This window comes from Myzus persicae, unplaced genomic scaffold (assembly GCF_001856785.1).
Source record: "Myzus persicae strain clone G006 unplaced genomic scaffold, MPER_G0061.0, whole genome shotgun sequence".
In the NCBI taxonomy this organism is placed as follows: Eukaryota; Metazoa; Arthropoda; class Insecta; order Hemiptera; family Aphididae; genus Myzus; species Myzus persicae.
Window position 1 is genome coordinate 1 of NW_019104254.1, and position 15,624 is coordinate 15,624.

Here is a 15,624-nt window from a genome sequence, read left to right on the forward strand (position 1 = left end):
ACTCTGCTAGAGTGCTAAATTTCTGATTTCTAAATAAAATACATAGAGAAACCAAATGTAAGTCAATAAACTAATAATTAGTTTGTAACCTTTATATCTTGATACTTTTTATTAATATTGATTACTATAAATTTATAGTAAATACTCATATTTTGATATTTTTGAATACTGGTCAGTGGTCAATTTAAATAGAACTTCGATTATAAAATCGTAAAAAAAATATTTTTTTATCATTTAGTATAACATAAATATCCAGTCTTAAGTTATGATACATGTAAACATGCATATTGATCCGCGTTTAATACGATCTAGCTGTGTGAATTATTGTTATTATTATAAGTCATTAAATACAATAATACATTTAACTGCCATACCTGAAAACGATACCAAATTTCTAACTAGTTCACACAAGGTAGAAATCTCGTTTTATCCTATCAACTTAATATAACTTAGAACAACTCAACAATCACGGGGAATTTATAAAAGATCTAATTACATTATTATACTTAAACTATAATTAATGTCATACATGAGGGCATGATCATCAAAATAGGTACCTATCAGTAGCATACATTATACGAATACACTGCAAATTCTGATACATCTTGTTAAAAGTTATACTTATATGTACATAATGTGTACTAATATGGTGGACTAATGTGGAGTACACATGGACACAATATAATGTATTATGAAATATAGTTCAAGAGTCTTTTATCTATATTATTATGTGAACACTGAGTATATAGTATAAAGCTAAAGTATAAGTATAAAGCTTCCATTTGCAATTTAATTCAACAATTTATTTTGGGTTTGGCTTGGTAATGAGATATAATAAATATATGGTGCCGGTGTGGTTAGATGTTGAATAAAAAGTACGGTTCGAGACCATATTTTTAAGTTCGACCCACCTCTAAATAAAACCTACGGTTCGACCAAAAGGTATTCGATCATAAGGTTATATATTATCGTAAATAAACGATAAACACAACGTAATGTTATGTAATTTGTTGAATTTACTTATTATTAAAACGACATGCATACATGTACATATATATATACAGGTACAGACTTCCGTTTGCGAACGCGGACGTGGAGGCTACGGACCGAATTTCCGAACCTAACCGAATATCGGCGGCTCTTAAAAAACTCAGAGATTGCGATCGGAGTACGGGCGGCGATCGAAAAGACGAAACGGATATAGAGTAAAAATTAAAAGGTCTAGAAATACGAACGACCGTCGGTGACAATTTTTGCGATCGAAGTCTCGGGCCCCACGGACGGCGAACGAAAGAAAACCCGACTCTATCGACCGTAAAAATTTATGAGTACCGCGATAGGAGCGCGAACGGCGCTGAAAAGGGGTCGCAAGCGGTAAACAGGAGGCGAAGGCGGATAATTTTGACGGGTTTGCGAAATTTTTGGGAAGAAAAAGCGAAACGCGATAGCGGCCCCGAGATTAGGACGAAAAGCCGTGAAAGAAACGTGTTTTCGCTCCATTAACCCCTAAAAAACGCCAAAACTGACACCGGGCCGCAACACCGTCTTAGCGTTACATAATTTAAGATTATAAGCTAACCTTATGATGACAATAGCCACAACGATAGTTCTATAATATACTTTTATGACCATCAATCACTATCGATAGTGTAACTCAATAGTAGTATACTTCGCTAACATATCGCAGTATCCCGAGCACACGCTTGTTTACCTACAAGTAGATTTAAATCGATTTTTATCAAAAGGAGAACTTGAATGTCACACGGCATCTGGTGATCAAAAATGAGAATCGATTTAAATCGATTTTTTGGACACCGATTTATTCATTCCGATTTAAATCGATTCAAAAATTGATTCACCGACGTGAATCACCCATCACAACCTACTACCAACATAATATTACACAATAATGATAATAAACATGAACACGGTACGCGCCAAAAATGATTACTTATTATTATTATTATTATTATTATATTTTACTAAACATCGTCGTACCTGTCAGCGTTTTCAAAACCATTGTTGGCCTTAATGAGGACTGTTTCGTCCAAAGGCAACGGTGATAGGCAGGCTGGGGGTGCAATGTCGTCCATCGGTGGAGGTGCGGAGCTGGCGTCTACCTTTGGCGGCAATGTGCGACCATCGTCAGTGTTTGGCACCGGTGCGAAGATGGCATCGTAGTTTGGAGGCGGTGTAAAACTAGAGGCGTCATCTTTCTCTGCCAACAATCCGACATCCGAAATTTTGGTTTCGTAATTCGGCGACGGTATGGGGCAGGACGCGTCGTCCTTCAGCGGCTGTATTGGGCATGTGGCGGCTGCGGCGTCGTCCTTTGGCGGCTGTTCGGCATGGCAGTCGTCGTTACGGTTCACCGGGATAGCAATTTTTTCTGATCATCCGACATGGCGGTCGTTGTAAAAGTGATGCAGTGCAACGTGTTTCAAATGGTTTTTTTTTAGAGAGACGTGAACGCCGCGGCGATGCTGTTCAATACAAGACAGTCATAAGATTGAGCACTGAGCAGTTAACAATAGTTTTTATGTATAATATTATTGAACTATTAAATAAAACATAAATGTAGTAATCGTTAGCTGTTCGTAAGGTTCGATGTGAGACGACATAGTGAGGAGCGGGACGAAGCTAACGAGAGTGGGTCAACAATGAACGCCGTGTGCCTGCGCGGCTGCGCGTGAAATAAATGCTTGGCTATGGCGCAGGTTGTGGTGACCATAATATTGTAGTGTGGACTGGTGCCAACTGTTAGACTCGCGTTGGTCGGCGACGTGGAGCGGAAACGAGAGAGCAACAAAGAGAAAGAAAAACAGTGCTGCCCGGGTTTATGGACATGCTTCGCACATATGTATTACAATATAATATGTAACTGGAGAAATTATTTGACGGGACCACGATGTCTCGCCACCGAACGAATTATGGGTTGTTAGCGAAGTCGGTTTACAGCATAGCACCCTAAGAGCACACAGCCGTTTTTGGTCGACGAAATGGTGCACTGCTGCCAACGGGCGGTAATAAACGTATAAAATTGTCTGTAGCCTGTTGGCTATACCGAATAGTTTACGAATAAAAATGAAAACTGAATGCTGTGATCGTAATGTTGGAATACCCTCCACCAACTATAATATATACTACGCAGTTATTATTTTCATATTTATAATTATATACACACGATATAAGTACCCTCCTACAATTGAGCCTCTACAATCATGCTCTAAAAATGGTATTCCGAAAGAAGCCTCGACTACAGGAAAATAAAGACAAGGAAAAAATTACTTTTCATTGGTTTATTATACTTTAATGACATACTATATTTGATGTAATTTTTTTCTTTATAATTAATTAATAAAATACCTAAATATAGTAATTAGTATACTAAATTGTGCTCCAACTTTTTTAAAATACAAAAATTGAGGAAGTAATAAGGATTTTTAATAAGGCTTAGACGTCTAGTTTCGAACTCAGGAATATTTGAAATTTCAATTTCAGTGTCTAGAAATCTCACATCACCTACGAAAATTGGCAATTGAATAATACCAATAATGAATAATACGGTTCAACGTCGTATGTCCGGTACTTTTTCATATGCAAAATTTAAAATCCGTGTTTGAATGTCTATAAATTGAGTCACCTCAAGTGAAAATCGATTACATTCAAGTTAGGTAGCAAGATAAACAATCCGACTTCGTCGGATCACAGACAATGTACTGCAGCTCATCAGGTAGACAATCCACCTGTGCATTTGACGCCGTATTGTAAAATATGTATTTAGATATACAATTTGTACGTAAACAATTTATTTGTGCCGATTTCAACCCTTTAAAATCAAAATTTTGAAAAATTCTTTCTTATTGGAACTTGACATTATAATATTAATCCATCCTCAAAATTTCAATTCGATAACTCAAATAGGTTCAGCTCTGCGTTGACTATTGCTAAAGTAACTTTTCTTTATATATAGACAATATACCGCAATGTTTATTTAGTGTCGTTGTAATATTAATATAAACTAATAAATAATAATATACAGCTGAGGTGACCAACGACTGTAAGTATAACTCTTAGTAATAGTGCATATTGTAAACAAATGTACAGCATTTAGGAAATTTTTTTAATTTAATAAAAATAACTTGTTTATTTCTGGTTTGATTATGCATGTTATTTGATAGCACAATAAAATAGCTTAAAAAAATTGCAATGAAAAGTTAAAAAGTTTTTAAGATACATCAGCAAAGTTACGGTATTTATCGTATTGTCTTTAGAATCCGCGACCCATACAATTTATGAATTTAAAAAGTATTCGGGCTCTCGCACGACGTACCTTTTGAACAAATACCGCACTGAAGACATATTATCATCCGATTTTCGTTGAAGTTTCATTGATATTTCTAAAAACGTCGATCAAATTTTTTTTAAATATTGCACTTACCTACGAGTCGCAAAAATGTCATCATATCTACCAATATTATTTCATATTTTAACCGTGTCACCTGCGCATATCAAAGTGCCACGACCTAACTTATATCCTCTATTTGAACCATTATATAATATAATATATGTATGTCATTCTGTGTTTTGAACGAAATAATCACGCAGATCGAGAACATCAAACTTTAGGAAGGCGTATTAAAAGGCGTAAAACGTGAGGACCAATAATGACACGGTTTCAATTGACGACCCGCGGCTGGGCGAACACAATAACCCACCGCAGCATTCAGTAAACGCCTACAACTTGTGGTTCTACAAGCACAATAAAGTATAACTGAAAACGTACCTAATATGACTAAACACAGGTAAACTGAGAGCCGTGAGTAGAGCGACGACAAAAACTAAATGTTCAAATTCTGTACACGCATTTTTACTATAATTTTAAAAATTGCTCATTAATAAAGTTCTGATTTTGAAGGTATTTGCTTTTCTTTAGTTCTGAAACGAAGCTACGTCGTTATAACTTCTAAATACTACTAAAAAAATTATTAATAAATGATTTTGATTTTTATAGGCTTTTATTTTTTTGTTTTGATAATGTAAATTTTTTTTGTTTCTTAACACTTTTTCTGGTAGAAACAATGCTTTGATTTTAAATTTCAGTACTTTTTATTTAACCGTTTGGCCGTTTATTATTTACAGCGTTTGCAAAACGCCCACAAGATAAAATGATCTACTAGGATAATACTATCATTGTATACCTATACAATATTTATAATATAACTCTGTAATGGCAATTTATGGCAATTTTTAAATGTTTCCTTGCATGAGGTCTTAACCATACATCTATGTTTTTATACAAGTCGATATGTTATCGTAAACCAAAGTTAATTTTTTTCTGAGTAATATTATGTCTTAAATAATTATCTTACGTAATAATAATAACTTCATTTTTTACCAATAATAACAATGATCTAACTATATATCAGTATAAATAGTAGCTACTAAATTGTATAGCCGAATCTTAATAAAAAGTACAATATACTGTACAAGTAGCGTACAGTATGTATAATTACAAATAAAAAAATAGGGTGAAGAAAAAACAATTTTAAAGAGAAAAATGTAAAATTTATATATTGGTTATGAACCGTTAATATAACATACGTAGTTATACTCGTATAAATACTGAAAGAAAATAAATAAATTATTAGCAAAACACAGATATCGCAAAATACAAACAATATAATATAAAACTGATTAAAATTTCTCTCATTCAGGGACTTGTAACAATTTAAAAAAACAATGATAGTGTTACATCCTTGTGAAAAAGTCACGATAATTAATAAGATTATGTATATATTCATTACGATTTACCAATATCTGACTGTCATAAAATTAATAGCCTTAGCTGTAAGAGACCTTAGCTGGTTTCAGAATTCCGATCAAATGATAATTTGCGTTATATAACAATATATTAGTGTGTGCAGTTTATTGGTTAGCCGTATATGTTACTATTATTTATTTAAATTTATACTTTATACTGAAGCAGTATACAATTTTTTTTTCAAAAACATGTATTATAAACTATATTGATAGTCAGTAACATTTTTAACGGGAAAAGACGGATCAGGTCGGTGACAAAGCGATTATACCATTCGACATGCTGTTTATTTTAAAAACTGTAACATACCGAAATATAGAATTATATTATAATATATTTAAAGGTCCACGGCGGAGATGCAGTATGGATTCGTACTACGGTTAAACTATATACATTATATATAATATATTTATATTTATATGTCATCGCAGAAAGCAGTTCTGGGTATCTTATAATTTGTAGGTACAATTTCCGAATATTTTTGTGTACAATCGTTGCCTACGGTTCATTGCTACTATAGATTTTATATTTTTTCTCTTTAAAATTGTTTTTTATTCACCCATTTTTTTATTTGAAGTAATACTGTTACTTGTATTATAATATTGTACTTTTTATTATGATTTGGCCATACTATTTATTTATTTTTTATTGTTCTTGATTAACATCGGCGACAAGGGCCATTAATTACAATCTATTTAAATTGTCATCTATTTAGCTATGAATCACTAATATATTTAATTAATCGTTGTTGAATAGAGGAGCGACGAATTAAAACGTACTATTGAAATTTTTATTTTTTTTCGGTAAGCGATTTTGTTTTTTGAAGGTTTGACATGATGTACTTACATTTAATAATGATTAATCAACAATCAATAAAATCAGCAAATCAATTTAATCTAGAGATTAAATTAGTTTATTAGATTGTTTATAATATTTATTTTACAAATAATTTATTTGTGTGTCTTTATGTTATAGTATTCATAATTTTTTTACCTTCAGTAAAATATAATCAATTTAATTTATTTTGAAATGTGTACATACTAACATACTAGAATACTATTAGTATTGTAATATAATATGTCGATGAAGCGATTTGTCAGCTAATCGGTCGAATTGGTCGATAAGTCGGTGACGTGCTACTGACCTCTGTACCTACATATCCACAGCACCTTCTAAAATGTTTTTTTCCAGTTTTTTTTTATTCTTATAATTAGTAGTTAGTACGCCATTCTTACGAATTCCTAAGGCAGGATTCGGAATTCCTATATATTTTACTATCTATCATTTTCTAAAAATCTTATGCATAAATCTGTATAAGTCACATTATCCGATATACTATGTCGCAATTGTGGGATGTGAGTATTAATAACGAACCTACCGCGAGAAACCGATAATTATGATTATAATATTATTATTTTGAAGGTGTATTATGGCAGTTTACACGTCTTAAAGTATCAGGCCCCTGTAAGTCATTTTGCGATATAATGTAGTTTTAATCATACACACACAAACACTATCCGTAAATTTTGTTCAAGAACACAATTCTATAAAAAAATCAAAAACCAGAGCTTAAATCATGCAAATTTAAAACTTAAAACAGACAAAATATACATTACATAAAAAAAATATACACTTTAAAATGATGACGTGTATACGGTCAGAATATAGATTCAAAATAATAATATTATAATTATTACCGGTTTGTAATGTTATAATAATTAGGGCTCGAAAGTTATAGAAGTTGCATATTTTTCTACACAACTTCGAATTATAGCTGACCAAGCTAGAAGTTCGAGCTATACGATGTTGAGTTTAAAAATCGAAAATGTAAAATGCATATTTCGCATATTTTGTCAATTTTAAGGGACAATTGCATATTTTTAGATTTTCATACTTATATTACGCATATTTAATATTTTCTTAGGTTAATGTATTTTCTTACCTTTTTTTTAACCTGTGGATTGGAATAATAAAATTGAAAATAAGACTGAACTTAATTTAATGTAGGTGTTTATCGTTATCGTCGCAGTTGATTATTAAATATCAATTTAACGACAACGGTGTAACGGTAAGATATTTTGACGTACCTACTAGATTTCCGAATTTATTTTGAAACTATTTATTCCGTTTAATAAAATATATAAATTTCAAGGGTAACAGTTATTCGTTTTTGAATTACAAGTCTTTACAACAACATAAGAAAGTCGCTGCATAGAAATCTAATGAATATCCAATGAAAAAATGTCAACTTCAAACGCTCATACAAATTAAATTTGACCGGTAGAAACTTTCTTTAAATAAAGGTAGACAGGAAGATAGAGACGTAGAAAGAATATGTTATTAATCTTCGATACAAAAAAATTTTTTTTGTGTATTTCTAATTCAAAATAATTTACAAATGTTCGTGATTTTTGTGAATTTTGTCAAAACTCTAAATTATCATACGCTCATAAAAAATGATTTTGGAAATACACTCATTTTTGTTTTTATTTCCACTAACAACATCTTGCGAGAAACTTTGTATTACATTTTGAAGTTATTTGACTGAACGAAAAATTTTTTATCGACATTAATAAAAAAAACAAATAATAGTCGAATATTTCATATGCCAATAAATAATTTAACACAAGTCAAAATATTTCTGCAGTTATCATACAATGTCAATCTACCAACCGAAAGTAATTTAAGTTAAACTTGCTCTTGTAGTTATATGCTTATATTCTAAATACATAATCACAGTATTTTTTTTCTTTCTAATACTAACGTTCATCATCTGGAATGATTTCAATTTCACTATGTGCACTCAAAATAGTTATATAATATGTGGGCTATGTCTATGGTTTGATGAGTTTTGTAAATAGTAAAAAAGTAAAATGTTTTTTTACCTCTTCTAAAAATTATTTAAATGCTTTCGAAAAGTGGTTTTATTAAAATTGTATGTTTCGAAATAAATACATACAAAAGTGTTAAATACTATTTCTTTCTCTTAAAAAAAAAAAAATACAAATTAATAAAAAGCATTTAAAAACATTTAAAAACCTTGATTAAATGTAATTCATAATCTGTGCATTACTTTGATTCAAAACTTAACTTTGAACTTCTTACAATTCACCAATAAAATAAATTATACTAGTAGTAACTGTAGGTATAAAATATACTTGTGGACTGCATTACAAATAAAAACCCGTTGTGTGCATGTAGGTACACACAATGTTTAATACATGTTCACAATAAACTCCTGTATTTTAATGATAAAAATGTTAAAAACCTTTATCATATGATAATATTTATTTTTTTAAAAGATAATTCACAGTATATTATACTCATAACTCGTAATAGTATAGTATACCTTAAATAGTATACACGACTGTATTTACCTAATATAACCTTTGGATATCAATTTTTCCCATAATAGATAATTAATACAAATCATCTACAATAATTACAAATTTATGATATTAATTATTAAATTTTTGATATAAAATCAACAATCTTTGATTTTATTTTATCAAATTACTGATAATACTATTTGGATTCAACAATTTTATATCGATTAAGCTTACATACTTATTTAATGCGATTCGCAAGCAGCAATGCCACGAGGCTCATTATGTGAACACAATATCGAATTCATTGTTTAGAATTAATCACTAAAATTATTTTTAATCAGGACTGGAGAGCTGTATTGTAATTATCAAACTGCCAAGCGAACCTCGTTGTTATAAAAAGTGTTTTATACTTGAATTCAATTATAAGTTACTAAGTAAATACTAAAAATGTTTCAGAAATGAGACCAGTGGAGGTTTGGACGCGTAACAGTAAAAATGTCCCTAGAGAAAAAGTAGCCGTAAAAATTTTTATTAAATTAAATTTAAAATTATTAAAATTATAAATTGTAAACTACTTGGACTGTAACTGTAGCACCTACTACTTACATAATAAAAATATAAAAATGTATTTTAAAATAAAATAATAAATATTAAATACCATAGGTATAAAATCAAGTTACTTTATCATTAATCATTATTCGTTATTTTTTTATAGTAAATAGTAAATAGTAAATAGTGAATACTAAATACTAAATTATAGATAGTAATACCAAGGCTAGGATTTGTATGCAACAGCATGTTTTTTTTGCGACTTCTGATTATTGATTTTGTCAATAATGTCCACAAATCATCTCATCCTCATGATGAGATAAATGGTGATGTTTTTATTTTTTTGTTATAGTTGTTGCATATTTTGGAAAAATGCATATCAATGCATATATTGAATAAAATGAATATTATTGCATATTTCGATTATAAGGATGCGAAAAATGCATGTTTTATAATTATATTTCGTAATTAATATTTATGATTTAATATTAATATTTAGTATTTAATTCTAGTTCTGCTGATTCAAGTATAAAACTTGGTTTTTTTGTCAAACACAAATTTTATTTTTATAAATATAATTTATGGTACAATAGGTATGCGATTAAAGATTGAATAGTTTGACGAAAAAAGATCATTCATTTTTGAAAATTTAAAATAATATGTGGTCATAGCATGTAAAACACGTAGGGAATGTGAATTATAAATTTTATTTCTAAATTATTTTCTTTTATTTCTCAACTATATTATACTCGTATTAAGACAAATAGCCAACCACTGATGTATTTCAATCAATAAATATTTTTTTGTAACTATATTCTTGTGTTTATCTAATGCAAATTAAAATGCATATTTTTGCATATTTTGGTAAATAAAATGCATATTTTACAATTTTTTATTGCATACAAATCCTAGCCCTGGTAATAACTAATAGATTTCAATTTTCAACTTTAAATGAGTATTTGTTCGTTATTAGATAAAGAATATTTATATAATATTCTAAATACATTTTAATTAAATTATTTTACTATTTTGCATGCATTATTATTATTATTAATTATTTAAATTTATATTCTTAATATTTTAATGATTTTATCAGTTAATAATTTATTTTGTGTTTGCTTATTGAAAGTTATATTATAAGTATACAAATACACAATAATTAATAATTATAATACATGAATAAATATTAAACATACATCGGGGACTGGAATAATATTTTGAAAAAACTTTGTTTAATATTAAATCAACTTTACTCAAAATAGTTTTTTGAATTCAATGATTTATTTTGTTGTGTTCAAATTCAAATTAATTATTGATTATAATTTTAATCTTTTTTCTTATATATTATTATTAACTGGCTTGGATGTTCCTAACCCTGCAGTTATCTAGTCAATTTTCTTGCTTGGAGTGTTTGTACTGTTTGAAGTTTGTACCTATTATTTATTAATTAGTTATTTCCAATTGGCAGCTTATATATTAGAATGGCAAGTGAGTCAATGTTAGAATATATTCAGACGAATTATCCTGAATAAAACAGGACTGTGGAAGATGAAGATGAAAATGAACCAAGAAAAATATCTGAACAACAAACTGAACAAACTATTGAAAATAGAGACAAATTTACAATTATTTTAAGAAAATATCCAAATATAATTCTTGTAACAAAAATTTAAAAACACCAAACTCAACTTTAACTACAATGACAAGGTATTTAAAAACTCAACATCCCACAAACGTTAAAGATTATCAGAATGAATAACATACTCTTGAAATAAATAACAAAAAAGATAATATCAATAACATTAACAGTAGCGTAGCGGTAATAACACTAGTTGTACAGATAGTAGCAGTAGTGATAGTAGTAACAACGACAACGAATACCGTACAAATATTAATAATCCTGATATCGACGCGAACATTATTATAGGTAATAAAAAAAACACCGAAAATAATAAGTGTAAAGATAAAAAAAAAAATGTTTCGCATACAAACCCAAATATTCTTGAAACCGCGACTAACGACAATAATAACGATACCAAAATCGAACCCGCAGAAACGAATTTTGATACGCGCGACACGACTAAAGTTAGGAACGCTAAAACGATGAAAAACGGGACGGAAAAAAATACACAAAACCTCGCGCGTATAGGTGGTAAAGATTTGACACTATGTTATAAAAATTTTACTTCTTCATATGTAGACGACGACGTTGACGGTGATTTCGCATCCGAACCGTCGAATATCGAAAATTTAGTCGATTCGGACGGCGCGGAAAGAGTCGACGAACGACGACAACCGGTCGTCGCTGCCTCGGTGACGCGCAAATGTAAATCTTGCGATACTTTTTTCGACGAATATTCGAAGCGAAATGACTCGAACGGAAAATTTTTTAATATGAAATGGAAACGTCACATCATAAGACGTCTCACCGAACGAAGCGAACAAGAGGAAAACGCGAAAAAAGACGAGTTATCGCGACGTGCTTCCGAGACTATTAATAGGGACGATCGCAATAACGAAGTTGACGAGATTTCTGACGGTACGTCATTCAAAGATTTTTCGCGCGACGATCGCTATAAATTGGCAGGGACATTAAATTCGTGGAACGTAAAAAACGACGAGTATTCATCTGATTCCGAATACGAAGACGAAGATTACTGTCCGGAATACGACGTTGGCAAATATCGTGTTTCTGATCGCGTCATTCGAAACGGTTGTATAAAAAACAACAGCAACGGCGACACGAACCCAACAGATGCGCAGCGGTTCCCAAACTTTTACGACCACGGCACCCTTAAAAAATTGTTTGTGTTTCGCGGAACCCTAATGTCTAATCCAACTCAACTACAATTTTTGTAAATTAAAAAAGGAAAATTAATTCCTTAAACTCTCAAGTCCAAATAATATTTTAATGATACTGTTAATGACTTTTCATTATTAAACTTAGTTTAAAAAAAAATTTTCAATCAAACATTTTTTAAACAACAAACATTAAATAAATATAATTTTCTCAATAATCTCATACATCTAACGGAACCCTTGACATTGTCCCACGGAACCCTAAGGTTCCGCGGAACACACTTTGGGAAACGCTGCCTTAGCGAACAGAGATTGCACGTATTACGAAACGTTTAGAAATAATCACGAAATACCCGAAGATCACGACGACCCGATTATTGTTACCGCGAACCAAGTTAAAGAAGACGGTACAAGTTTTTGACGACCGGGGATTTGGAACAAATAAATAAACCGTACCAGCCGAAAATATTGCAAAATCCAAACGTCGCGAATGCCGAGAAAGTGTTAAAATTTATGAAAAAATACAAACCTCTCGCGGAAGTCAAAGACAAGAGATTTTTTACAAATCTAACCAAAAATCACACTGAACTACTGAGTCTCGACGAATACGAACGAGGCATTGAAAAAACCGTTACCGATTGTCCCATTGGATACAGCAAGATATCTGATATTTTAAGAATTATGTCATATCGAGTCGATGTAGGCGCTATTTTCGTGAAACCTTCGACTCTGGGCGATCGCTTAAAAGAATACACAAACCACCAACACCATGTTCCCACGCTTCGACTGCCAATCGTCAATGAAAAAAAAAACACATTTCCACGTACCGCCTCATGTACGGTCACGTGCCCGCGGTATACGCATCAGAGTTGGAATGGGTAATGGAAAGATTTATACAATCTCGAAAACAATGTTCGTATGACTTTATAGTCGGCGAAATGGAACTGTTTTTCATGACATATTGGCAGTTGGAGACTTGGAGTCACAAGACATGTGCGAATACGACGAGACCGTTGTGCGGACGGAATGTAAATCCATAATGATGCACGTGGTAAAAAAAATACATTCATTTGCGCGTTCGAAACCCGACGATCGATCGTGTGAAAAAAAATTCTGAATTCTTTTCTGACCATGTTAATAAATTCGACGCCCTTCGACGATTCTTCGACGGTAACCGCTAATAGTCTGCTGTATTTAAAAATGAATATAACCAATCTCGTCCGTATAGTGAAAACCAACACGGACATATTAAGAATCATATTCGTGGTGTTGAAATTACATCACGCCATGTTCGCTGGTACCTCCAATTCGTTGTTAAAAAATCGAGAAAATTCTATTCGATGGTTTTTCAATATATGTAATTTCTACGATGTCGGTGATTTCAACAATTCCTGTCAGACTGTAGGGGCATTCTACGCCTTAGTGAAAAAAGTGCCGGAAACTAGTAAAAAGAAACCCCATACCGCGATTTTTTCTAAATTAAACGTATACGCGTTATTGAGTAATTTTTTTAAAAATGAAGCACAAGTCCCATTAGACCAGTGATGCCCAACCTTTTTTCCTCGGCGGGCCACTTTGGTAAACATTTGTAATCGAGCGGGCCACCAAATATAAAAGTACTCATAATCTCAATCTTAAACAATTTAGTTAGGTACACATAGTAGGTTGCAATATAAAAACATTTTTATATACTTTTTATTTTTATTTTTGTATTTTTTATTTATAAATTAATTCAAATCGTATTTTGTAATAATTTTACTTTTTTTGGAATATTTTGTTTTATTTTAATAATTTGTAACGGGCCACATGGAATACCTTGGCGGGCCACATGTGGCCCGTGGGCCGCGGGTTGGGCATGACTGCATTAGACCTTTGTACGGCTATCGATAACTTGTTCATGATTTCTGTGGAATGGTTTGCCACGTACGTGGTGGAAAGCGGACTGTTGAAAAACGCGTGCAAAATAAACAATGTAAATACAAATTTTTTTTTATACTATACAACAAAAATGTCATTAATTTTTACCGTTCGCTTACCCTGAAAATCTTATGCAAAAATTCAAACGAGCTCTGATTACGCGCATAACCACGCGCGCTACCGACGGCCTCCGTAGTACTCTGAACGTCAGCGATGACACCGTAAAAAAATTAATCGTACTGTCGCACCAGATTTTAAACTACGCTTTGGCGCCCGTCATAATTTCGTCGTTGCCGCCTTTACCACCGTACGAGTGGGCTCGCATTTTTATGTACGCTATATTAAATTTCGAAACAGATTATGTATTGTGTAACGAGAAATTAGCGTTAGGCAAAAACAAAAACCTTCCGTTTTTGATGATCAACGATTTTAAAGATTCCGATTTTTTTCCGACCAACAACACGACTTCGAAATCATACTTAACAATTACGATTACAAATACGACGAAAGCGAAGTAATAAGAACTAAACGCACAGGGCGCTTTAAAAAATATTCCGCGAAGCGATGTAAACGATCACGAAACGTTTCGGTATCTAATTCGGATACGGATCACGACTCCCTGCCAGACAATAAAAACGGCGATACCGCTTACGATTCGGATAGTTCCGAAAGCAGTTTTTTGGGTTATGATTCGGACGATCCATCTAAAATAGACGTTCGGGAAACCGAATTGTTATACCGAGATTTGCAGATTCCGTTAAATTGTTCTGCGACGGTATAACCTCCGAACTGGTCCGGTGTCGCGCACAAACACGTTACGAAATACGAGACGTGTTCAAAACAAAAATAACTAGATAAAAAAATACGTCCGGTGGCTATCACGCTAGATCCAAACAAGATGTAATCGAAAGATTGGTGGCGTATAACAAATCTGCCGTGCGTAACATTGTTAAAAAAAAAAACAATACGAGAAATACGTGTTGCGCGCTGACGAACGGTACAAAATCTTAGACGGTTGTAAAACTTTAGGCATAATAACCAAAAAAACGTTAGGTGGGAGATTTCGATCAAAATTGTGCGTCTTGTGTAACGTGGGAAAACCCCAAGGTTTGAATGTTTCTATAGACGAACACACCGTGTTCGACTCTTGTTTTGCTTGTATCGAGAGAGTTCACGAAATTATAAAATAGGATAAATTTAAATTCAACG